The 12,048-nt window shown below is 35.8% G+C and overlaps 1 protein-coding gene across 1 annotated transcript in view; it reads right to left on the bottom strand.

The window, feature by feature from the left end:
- Positions 1 to 11,324: 11,324 nt before the first annotated feature.
- Positions 11,325 to 12,048, bottom strand: part of LOC126367801 (dnaJ homolog subfamily C member 1) — a 215,951-nt gene continuing 215,227 nt past the window's right edge. Inside the window, exon 9 of the transcript XR_007566514.1 lies at positions 11,325 to 11,818. The gene's annotated coding sequence lies outside the window, so the exon portion shown is untranslated. The remainder of the gene's footprint in view (positions 11,819 to 12,048) is intronic.

Raw genomic sequence — 12,048 nt, 5'->3', positions numbered from 1 at the left:
GGTCCACCCTGGCCAGCAGCCCCGTATCTAGAGGGCAGCAACCGGGTTTTGTATTTTGAGGGTTGAGGGGCGCCACCTAATTATCTGCTAGGGCCACCACTGTCCGGGACCAACGGCTTAACGTGCCTTCCGAAGCACGAAATCAGTTGATTCAGTCTGCAATGGACTTCCGCCTATATTACATGGGACTTAAACGTTATGTTCCGGTTCGCAACTAGATTTACCTCACCCATCAGGAGTAAGGAAGCACGCGCGCGGACTGCCTATCTCGCTCGCACTTACGCGATTAGGCTGCATACGATAGGACGAGAGTTTTGTTTGAAGTGTTGCGAGTCTTCTATTGTGTGGGTTGTGAGGTGATTACTAACCCCCAACAACCCTGGTGTCAGGGGTATTATTGAGTCGCCATATGCCCCTAACATGACTCATGTAACGACTACGTACTACAGTAAGTAAGTAGTAACCGGAATCAACAGCTTAACGTGCCTTCCAAAGCGCAGATCATCTTACTTCTGGACATTCAGGTGATCAACCAGTCGGGAGTAATAGTGAATGAAACAGTTCAATTTAAAACATTCATTTATTGGTGTATCACGAACATTTTGCGGTTACAAACGTTTGTGTTTGGGTGCCATTACTTTCACATTTAGTGCAGAGTTCTAATCGGTGAATAGAGATGAAAATATTATTTTATTAGGACTGGTAGCTTAAAAAGGTCACATTGAAGCAATACATCTAAAAAGCAATATTGCAATTTGATATTTGCGCATATAAGTATATGTTTATATTATATTTATGAAATATATATTATTATAATATATAATTTATTGAAGAAGGTTTAGGTTAATATTTTGTTTTATATTAGTATAAGTAATTTCTACATAATTTGTACGCGTATGTATGTCTATCTATATAATATTATACGTTGAAAGTCTCTCTTGTCACGTAGGTCAGCTGGAAGAAATCTCTTTGTTTAGAGATAAGCTTGCCTGTACTATCTGTTTTCTTTGTATGTTTCTTGTGTCTGTTTTATTGTGTACAAATAAAATAAGTGAGCATTGTCAATAAATGTCAAATAATATCCATTTTTAGATGAATTGCATCGATGTGGCGTTTTCATACGCGTGTCCCACGATATCCCATTGGGGTAGGCAGTGACCACGGAACTTCACTTTCTACGTTCGATCTACGATATACCGGGTGTTAGTGACATCGTAACGAATACTGAAAGGGATGATTCAGACCATGATTCTGAGTTAATATCTAGTGGAATTTTCCGTCGCAAAATTCATGAAATTTTGAGTTTTGTTTTTAATTATTTTCAATTCCATATTGTGCTTTTAGCTGCATAGAACCCAAATTTCAATAAAAAAAACAATAATGACAAATTATCGAAAATTTTCGATGTAATGGAGACAACAGCTGCTCGAACGGGTCAACGGCCACACGCACCGCGCCGCGCGCCCCGCTCCGCACGCCCCGCTCCGCACGCCGGCGGCGGCGGCGGCGCGGCGGCGGCGCGGCCTACAAAGTAGGCACTACGAACCGATCCTATTTCTTTCTCTGTCTATCGTAAATTATAAATTTATTTTATTCTTATTCTTAAATGGACGGATAATCAACAGGCATAAAATTTATGGAATACACGTCAATTTTAAGCAGAAATCTAAAACAACCGACAGAATTAAGTTACCAGCGAGATACCTTTTTGATTCGACCGGGTTATTCATTCATTTACTCATAGGAATCAGGGCCATTATCTACCTAAAACAGTTGAAACAGTAAATAATTGTATTCTTTGTTGTCATTAGAATAACTAACAACCAACTAACACAACCACCACAGATTAGGTAATTAGTTACCTACTATGTCAACCATCCACCAACTTAGTATGTAAGTACCTACGCAAAACCTCGCTACACAAAAATCGAAAATAAATAAATCTTTTAGATCAATACCCATTATTGTTACAAAGCAAGACCTATCGGTACTATCGCTAGTATCGATCTGTGATATCCAAAAAACAGGGAGTAACAATTAAAACACCCGTTCGGTAGTTGGCAATTTATTTACTGACACTGTCTGACAAAACTTACAACTACCTACAGTAACACTGTAGGTAGATATACAACATTCCTCCACAATAACTTAAAAATAAGCATAAACTAATAGAACTTGTAAATGATTAGAAGTAAAAAAAAACAATCTGTGGCTTGATGTAACAATCTAGCACACTTACTACGTACTATATTTCCCTCCACAATAATGATAATAACAAGGAAAAAAAAAACTTAAATATAATAAATAAAAATATAAATGGTTAATACTCAAAAAAAACTAATTTGTTTTCCATTAATGTCTAACAAAAAAAAATATTATAATGCATTATCTACTTATGAATAATATTTAGGAGGTATTACTGCCCGACCCGAGCGAGTGCGAATGAAGGGGTTAACCGGAGACCTATCGTCGTCTGATGGAGTCAAAGAACGCGAGTCATTTGTTGGCGTACCAAACTCATCACCCGTGGTCGGGACATACGCGGAGCTGTCGTCGTCGCTCTGCAGCGGCGGTGACGAGGCGTGCGCCCGCGCCGCCGGTGGCGGGGTCGGTGGAGTCGCTCTCGCGGCCGACGGACCGGGCGCCGGCATACTATTGTCGTCGTCGTAATACCAACCGCCACTATGCAATGAATTATCAATAGAACTGCGATACCTATTCGCTGACATCAATTGGTTTGTGTGTCTCCTCCAAACGATGTCTGTATCCTTTACTCTTACTTCATAAAGTACTTTACCGACACGGCCGACGATTGATCCCAGGACCCAAGACGGTTTCTTTGGATTACCACGGTAATCTCTTATCCCATCCTCGTCGCCACTGTGATATCCAAAAAACAGGGAGTAACAATTAAAACACCCGTTCGGTAGTTGGCAATTTATTTACTGACACTGTCTGACAAAACTTACAACTACCTACAGTAACACTGTAGGTAGATATACAACACGATCTAAATGTACTATCACTACTTTCGATAGTTTAGACAATTTTCAAGTTCAACAATTGATAATCTACCTATCGATAGTTCGGCAACTCCGCCGCGTAGGCAATGTCGGCATGTTCAAAGAAAAAAATTGTCCGAGTGGAGTGATCTTATTTTTCTTGTTACATGTTGGTACCGTACCGAGGTACTAAGTACTAAGTTATTCGTAGTTTTAAATCTCATTGTTAAATCATCAGTAAAGAACTAATTAAACCTATCCTGTTCTGTGTACAATATTCATGTAACGGCTACGTGCTTACATAAGTACCTAGTAGACGGGAGCAACGACTTAACGTACCTTCCGAAGCACGGATCATTTTACTTTCGGACAATCAGGTGATCAGCCTGTAACGTCCCAACCAAAGGCCTTATAAACAGATTTTTGTGATATGTCCCCACCGGAATACGAACCCGGACCCTCCGCATCCCATCGCTCAACCACTGGACCACATAGGCCAAGAAGGTTCTAAGACATAATTAAAGGATCCTGGGACGCAAGACCTCCGAGTTAGGGCTTGTTTGATCTGTCTTGATGGATACTCGGACGTGAATAGCCTCACGGATCAAGGGCAACGCGCGCCAATAAAGTAGGCATTACGAACAGATACTAGGTATTTCTTTGAGTTGATAGGTATCAAGTGAAGTTTCCTGTCGCCAAATTCATAAAAATAATAGATTTTTTTCAGTCCCATATTGTGTTTTAAGCTGCATAGAACGCACATTTAAAATAAACAAATAAAAATTACTAATTATTAAATTTTATCAATGTCATCAATAATAATAATAACGTATCTACAACTTCAGCTATGCGCAGGTGAATAGCCGGCGCACGGGTCAAGGGCAACGCTCGCCAATAAAGTAGGCATACGAACAGATACTATTTCTTTCTCTGTCACTTGCACCATAAACATACTTCTCTCTCTCTCTCTCTCTAGTCGTCGGCTCGACGCGGCCGCGGCCGGTGCGTCGTCGGCGCCCTTAGTCGTGTGCGTCAAGCTAGCGGCCTCAAAAAAAAATGGGCACGAAAAAATAATTTGACCATACCAAAAAATAGTACTCTTACTGAAAAAAATAGTACCTGTTGTAAAAAAATTAGTACCATCACGGTTCTGGATTTATAGCCATGTTTTATTGCACTTGCTAGCTTGACGGTGAGCGAAATTTGGCGAGAGTTAACGACAAGGTCTTTCGCTTAGATTTAAACGCCAAAAAATAGTATCGAAATAGTACTCACCCCCTGCAAAATACCGAAAGTAGTACTTCAACGGTTCCAAAGTTATAAAGGTAGTTCTTTGATCCCGCTAGCTTGACGTTTTGAAAATACCTATTATCTGGGGAATGCTTGCATACTTCAGTTTGTAACTAATGTCAATAAACTCGTTTGTAATAGTACTCCCTACCATCATAATTTGGACCTGATTCTCTTTGTAGAAATATGTCAAAAAGTCATTATAACCTATGTCATACATTTATCAAGACGAGTACAGTCGCGAACAAAATTATTACACATGGTCAAGAATGTTGTCAGATTTCAGTATTTTTCCCCATTTTTGGGTAAAAATTGGTGAAGTGCCAGGGTTGTTAGATGAAAGTAATATCATTGTTGAAACTCTTTGAGTTATTCTACAAATACTGCAAATTGTTTATTAACAAACACTTCGATCCGTAACAAATTCAACATGAAGGTATAAATTATAAAATAAAACAGCAGATTAAAAATGTATTATGATGTATTAAAATCACAGATTGTTTTCGATAAGAACTAGACCCATGCAGCCATTTTCTATTAAAATTAGTGCATATGGGTGTATGCAATAGGAATTTTTTGTAATAGCAGCACTGAAGTGCAAAGAAATGGTAGGGTAGACCTCCAAAATGGCAATACTTACGAATAAATTGTGAGGTTATGTAATTGTCTACGTGACTGTATCAACAACAAATGTATGGCATAGGTTATGATGATTTTTTAACATTTCTACAAAGAGAATCGGATCAAAATTATGATGGTAGGGAGTACTATTTCATACGAGTTTATTGACATTAGTTACATACTGAAATATGCAAGCGTTCCCCAGATAATAGGTATTTTCAAAACGTCAAGCTAGCGGGATCAAAGAACTGCCTTTATAACTTTGGAACCGTTGAAGTACTACTTTCGGTATTTTGCAGGGGGTGAGTACTATTTCGATACTATTTTTTGGCGTTTAAATCAAAGCGAAAGACCTTGTCGTTAACTCTCGCCAAATTTCGCTCACCGTCAAGCTAGCAAGTGCAATAAAACATGGCTATAAATCCAGAACCGTGATGGTACTAATTTTTTTACAACAGGTACTATTTTTTTCAATAAGAGTACTATTTTTTGGTATGGTCAAATTATTTTTTCGTGCCCATTTTTTTTTTGAGGCCGCTAGCTTGACGCACACCCTTAGTCGGCGCCTTTGATGCTTTGCGCTAACGCCGCCGCGCGCTTCCGCTCAGTCGAATACTAAGCTTGACCCGAATCGCGTGATGTTTTTCGAGGATATTTTTTTCGTGTTTGTGAGTGTTTGTTTCATTCTGTAAATGAGTAGTGTCGACTATGATGATAGATCATAGACCATTTACTGCGCAAAAGTATGGAAGATTGTTGATGTTTATTAAAGAGCAAGGTGTTGTGTTTGTGAGTGCGTGTGATACCTACCTACCGCGGAGGAAACGCGATGTTGCATACCTACGTGACGTGACATGTTCTAGGGTACCTACCTAGGTACTTCATCCGAAGGAATAACAATTAAGGTAAGGCAAGAGTAGGGTTTTTATTGTTAATAAGTTAGGAACGTTTTAATAACTGGTAGGTAGGTACCGTGCGTGAAAAATCGTGGCAGTAGGTGTTCTACTTCAACAAACAACATTTTTAAACGTTGAACCACTACTAAGCATCTAAATACAAGAGAATGAAAACTCCTACCTAGATATAGTCGTTTTGTTTCATTTGTGCCCAGAATGTAAACAAACAACAAAATCACTGAAATCTCCCAATCTTTTTACTTTTTCGCGGCTAACCTGACATATATAGCTATAAAATAAACAATATTTTACGGGCACACGCAAAAACTATGAAATATTCACAAAATTACACCAAATTAATGATTTTTTTCGGAACACTAGAAAAGTGAGGTTATCTGTCAAGCGTTTTTTTTTTAAATTTTATCGTATTCGTAGCGCTTTCAATGCATTTAGCTCATAGTTCATATCACAAAATTGAGTGAGTCATTCATTATATTCAGATTGGTGTTGTGGATGATAAATTTATAGGACTGACATGTTAGGTAGACTTTTAAACAGATTTTATAAGGCGCGGCGTCTACTTTTCTTTCTAAATAAATCAGAACACAATGAAGAACGTATGGATAGGAACGCTAATTATATCATTTGATTTGATCCCGATATACGCCTTCGTCATGAAATTGCATTTTTAGTAGAAAAATAACGGGCTTCTTATTAAATGTAGATAATGGACATGATATTGATGCTCAACCGCGCATCAAGTTCTTTTGACTTTTGACATTTTTTTTACTTTGGCCAGTAGTGTTCTATTTAAATTAAAATTACTTACGGCTTCCACAAAAGAGATTATGTAGCACAATGTCAACAGTATCCAAGTCACAAGCAAAGTCGGAGTCCAAATAACGACAGCCAAAGTCGTTAGTCCGTAGCACAACAAAAGCAGCCAATACACTTGCAAATCGGAATACCAGGGGAAAGCTAAGTCAAACGAAAAAGAACACACTACAGAACAACCACGAAAACGCGTACACATGACAAAAGCCAGGGAACGAGTGACGAGACGAGCGACAAAACGAAATTATCCCAGGGCTGCCAGATGAAAAAAAGGCATGATCGTACGTCAACTACAAAAAAATCGTATTCCAAGGAAATTTTGAAATGAAAAGATAGTACAACTTAAAAGTTCAAAGTTTTTATGAAAAATGAGAATAATTCGTTAAGAATCAGAAAAATAATGCTATAAACTAGACTTATACTAATTTTCTGAGGTTAATTTTGCGTGTGATTCACTGAACATTTTTTTTAGTCCGAGTCAAATGTACGTTTTATAAGACATTCCGCTATTTTTTAAACATTTTTTGAAGATTGTTTCGAAAACGATTATGCCCTGTGATAAAAAAATACATTTTAATAATTCATTACGTTCTATAATATGAGAAAAAAATAGGCACCTTATACCTAAAATCTGTTCGAAGTCTAGGGATTATAAATCATGTCATGACAGTCCTACTAATTTATCATCCAAACCTATCTGATTTTATAATGAATGATTCACTCACGTAAGTGGAATGAACTATGAGCATTGGAACCACTACGAATTCAATTAAATTTAAAAATAAGTTGTTTTATTTGTACATGTGTCTTATGAATTTAATAGATAAATGAATCAGTTCCTTTAGAAAGAAATCTAAAACTTTCCCATCCTTAGTTATGTCACAAATGTCACTGGCGGCCATATTGTTTACATTCTGGGCACAAATGAAACAAAACGACTATATCAACATCGTATCTCACACGCGTAACGTAGCCGCGCGTAAGTTTAGCGTCTGTGTGGCGCGTTGTTCGACTTACATTGCGGCACAGTAAAAATTGAAAATCTTAATTAAACATTTGCGACAAGAAAAACACCCACCATCGTTTTTAGTACAATAAAATAGGCGTTCCATTTTTTTTTTCGTTACGATGTCACTAACACCCTGTATTTGTATACTTTATTATCAAATGATAAGTTCAATTCAATTAAGTACATAAGTAACTTTTTGTTATAGATTTTTTTTACAGAGAACTGTATATTTCTTTTAGCACTGATTAAATTATTAAAATAATTTCCTGTTTACGTGAAAAAACCTTTAAAACGGCATAGTTTAGTTTTCCGTATGTCGACAAGAGGTAAAAAGGAATGTTTAAAAACATTTTTTTTAATCTTATTAGTTTAAAACCTAAATTTTAAATATTAGTGATATAAGTTGTAAATTTTTTAAATGATTTTGTTAAATGAAGTGAATTCGTAATTATAAAAATTGGGTAGGTACATAAGTACAAGGGTGATTCTTCAAACAACGGAAGTCAATATTATTACCATCAAGGCGAAAATATCCTAGAATCTTCTGTAATTTTTTTGCAAAATCTAGTTAGAATTTATAATACAATGTAAGTAAATATTCAGTATACACAGTATATATTAATATATTATGTAAATATTCAGTTAGGACTCTATGTCACCAACTTACATAAGTTCGAACTGGATTTTGCAAAAAAAGATTATCGGATATTTTGCGTTGACAGTAATTACGAGTATATTGACTTCCGGTATCCGAAGAAATACCCAACTACGTAATATTTCGTGATGATAATTCCACTGTAACAAATTCGTAAACACATTTTTTTATTTTATAAGGTGACAATAGTCAACCATGTGCGACAGCTTGTGGGCCATCGGTGGCCGTACTGCTTTAAGCAATATCTTTTTTAATTCGAATCTCCATTGGTGCTGATTCCAGTACACACCATCCCATTTTTTTTTTTAAGTTATACCTGTCATTTCGTTATCCGCCGAAAAGGAAAAGGACAGCTAATCAACAGGCATAAAACTGATGTAACACAAAATCTACATTAGCCAATAACCCTACAGAATTAAGTTTACAGCACGCATCAAACGGGTTGCATTTTATTTGCCTTGGTTATTCATTCATTTTTAAATTAACAGTTGTCAATCATTTGTCCTTTTCCTTTTCGGTGGATAATAAAATGACGGCTATAATTTAAAATAAATTTAGGTGTCGGCAGGAATCGGGACCATTATTTAACTAAGTATTGTTTTTAATAAACCAGCCCTACGTCATTATTTTTATATTTATATTACGGTTAACGCGACATCATTTTTAATAAGGGTTAGAGAGGCTCAAATATTAGGTAATAAAAAGGATCTCGGATAGGTATTTTTGCCTTGACGGCAATTCTTAAACTTTCGGCGTTCGAATTACAAAGATATGATACTTTGAAAGACGAATACAATATATTTTTTTAGTTGAAATTTCATGAATTAGATGTTCCAATAATTATTGAAAATGTGGTCGTATGGTGAGATCGTGTTGTACACGATGTTGCCATATTAAAATTGTAATACTAACATTTTCATTTCATTTGTGAGTTTAAAAAGACCCGCTTATAATAAAATTAGTAAAATCAATTATCACACTAACTAATCTACAACCATTCATAAGTACAAACCTTAGTGCAGTCTTCTTAATAATTGCATCTGATTGATTTAGGTGTAAATAATTATGACTATAGAGACATAACGACAGAGTAAAGGTCGGCATTTCTATAGGGTAAATAAATTATAAAATGCTAATCTAAAAGTAGAAGTCAGTCTAAAAAGTCCAAAACAAAATCTAATTTTTCTTTTTGAATTATTTTCGAATTTTAATTATGAATTAAGTAACAATGAGTACGACGTTTGACCGCGTTTATTGATGACGTCACTGTCATTACGCTAGTAATTCCATACAAACTTAATATAATTTCTTTGCGTTATAAAGTTTCCTAAAAAGTATCACATTTGACCAAGTAGTCGATTAGAGTATTCCATACCTAACGGTTTGATATTTAAAAGATTGAATTGTTTTATAGTAAATCTAGGTAAGTATTAGAAAAACTTACCAAACCGAGGAATATCTCCCGTTTCGACAGACCAACATTCAATTGTTCTCACAAAAATACACTACTCATCAAAAAAAAAAAATCGAAACACTAGTTCAAGTTTCGTAGGGATTATCAGAAAAATTTGAAATTGGTATTTGGAATAAAAAATAATTGTTATTTGACTGTGGGTATTGTAATTAAATTAATTCTTAATGTTGATGTTCCAAATTCAAATTTAATGAAACTTGTATTTTATCGAATAAAAATGCGAAAATGTTTTGATTTTTTTGGTCAAAGTTTTTTTTTTGATTAACTCACTTAAAAGATTCACGCACTTTACACATAATTATTATAGCCATAGGGGCGATGCAACTGACTGTGACAGTTTGTTGTGTCGACATCCGAAAACTATAGTGAGTTGAGGGTAGTTACACTTACATCTTCATAGTAAGCCCTTGCCTCGCCAGTCATTCCGCGGCCACGGTCGTTGCAACGCGGACGTAAGGTCAGGAAAAATAATTCAAAAATATAATATTTCTATTGGCTATTTCGTCAAATGAGATAGTTAGATATTTTTTACGAAATGAAATTTTGTATGGTAGTATCCAACTAGTCAAATTAGTTACTTTTTACTAAACGTCAAAACGCGAAATTACTATGGATTACGAAAGCAACTTGTTACGTCATAGAAAAACGCGAAAAAATGTCGCGTTATTATTACATTTTTCTTTATTAATATTCATAAATAATTTCAGAAAAAATATAACTTTTTTTTTAGACCTGTCTTTATTTAGTAATCAGAATTTCATAATTTAAAGTCGCATAACTTATGTTTGACGTAGAAAACTATCCAATTACTGTCCGAGTGACGTCATCAATAAAAGCGGTCAGCCATCGTACTTATTGTTACTTAATTCATAAATAAAATTCGAAAATAAGTCGAAAAGAAAAATGAGATTGTTTTTTGATCACCTTAGACTGGCTTCTACTTCTAGATTAGCATTTATCTTTGACCCAGTAAATACTCTATTGTATTTTTTACCTTTTATTATTACGCTTCGACCCGTTTGCAATAACACATTACCGCTAAACCAATCAGTAAATGCAATTTCTCGTGAAAAATGCTCATACATCAACAATACTTCAACAACCGTTTACAAATTGTGTAATAATTTTAGTGAGGGAATTTCCAGGTTACGTTCTTTAAAAATAATACAGATGGCGCTGTACAGAATTTTCTTTCGTATTCGTGGATAACAGACATATATATATATATATTTTTATTCTTATTTTTAACGAGGCTTTGAACACCCTGTGTGATTATGCCAGCCTCATAGGTGCTTTCGTGTACCTATCCCTTAGGCAAGGGATTGGTCAACCGGATAGTATAAACTAAAAGCCTTACTTGATAGTGGCTCTGCCAACCAGCAATTGACTTCTCCGTTGCCAAGAGAAATGACACCTTGAGAGCGAAAAACCTTTCTTCTCACGTCTATATTCCGGGCACATTCCAACAAAACGTGGTAAAGGTCATCGACCCTATGACAGACATGGCAGAGGTGAAGGTTTAATACCCATTAAATGATAAAACTTATTTGTTGGAATGTGTCCGGAACGAAGCCATATTTATGCATCTTTTATCTCTCTTTTCGGGTATAAATGATGACCCTTTTTATTACACCCAGGCACAATTACATCTTCCACCTATTATTATTCGGATCAAAATAAAGAGAAGCAATATAGGTAGCAACGCAATTCTATACATCATCATCATCAAGTCCTTACCAAAGGTCAGTCTTACAAAGTGATTTAGACAATGTCCCCATCGGGAATCGAACCCGGACCTCCAGATCGTGAGCCTAACGCTCTAACCACTAGACCACCGAGGCTGTTTCTTCACAATAACTCGACTTTTTAAATTTCATACCCTATAAAAATTTAACAAATTCAACAACAAATTCTTACTTGAATTGAAACTAACTTGTCTATTGCGAAGTTTTGGCGATCATGCGGACAATGACATCCGAATGTGATTTTTCGAACAAGGCGCTTAATTATTTATAGAAATACGGTTTGTTTAAATTACTCATCATCATCAGCCCATTAACGTCCCCACTGCTGGGGCACGGGCCTTCCCTATGGATGGATAGGGAGATCGGGCTTAAACCATCACGCGGGCCCAGTGCGGATTGATGGAATTCTATACATAATGTGATCCAAATATAAAGAAACAATTATTTTTATATATGCTTCTGCTATTACATTATATTTTGGAATTATTATGAAACCCGACTAATGAGAAAATAGGTAATTAT

This window comes from Pectinophora gossypiella, chromosome 6 (assembly GCF_024362695.1).
Source record: "Pectinophora gossypiella chromosome 6, ilPecGoss1.1, whole genome shotgun sequence".
Taxonomy (NCBI): domain Eukaryota; kingdom Metazoa; phylum Arthropoda; class Insecta; order Lepidoptera; family Gelechiidae; genus Pectinophora; species Pectinophora gossypiella.
Note: the sequence above shows the minus strand (reverse complement) of the source record. Positions and strands in the feature narration are given on the sequence as shown.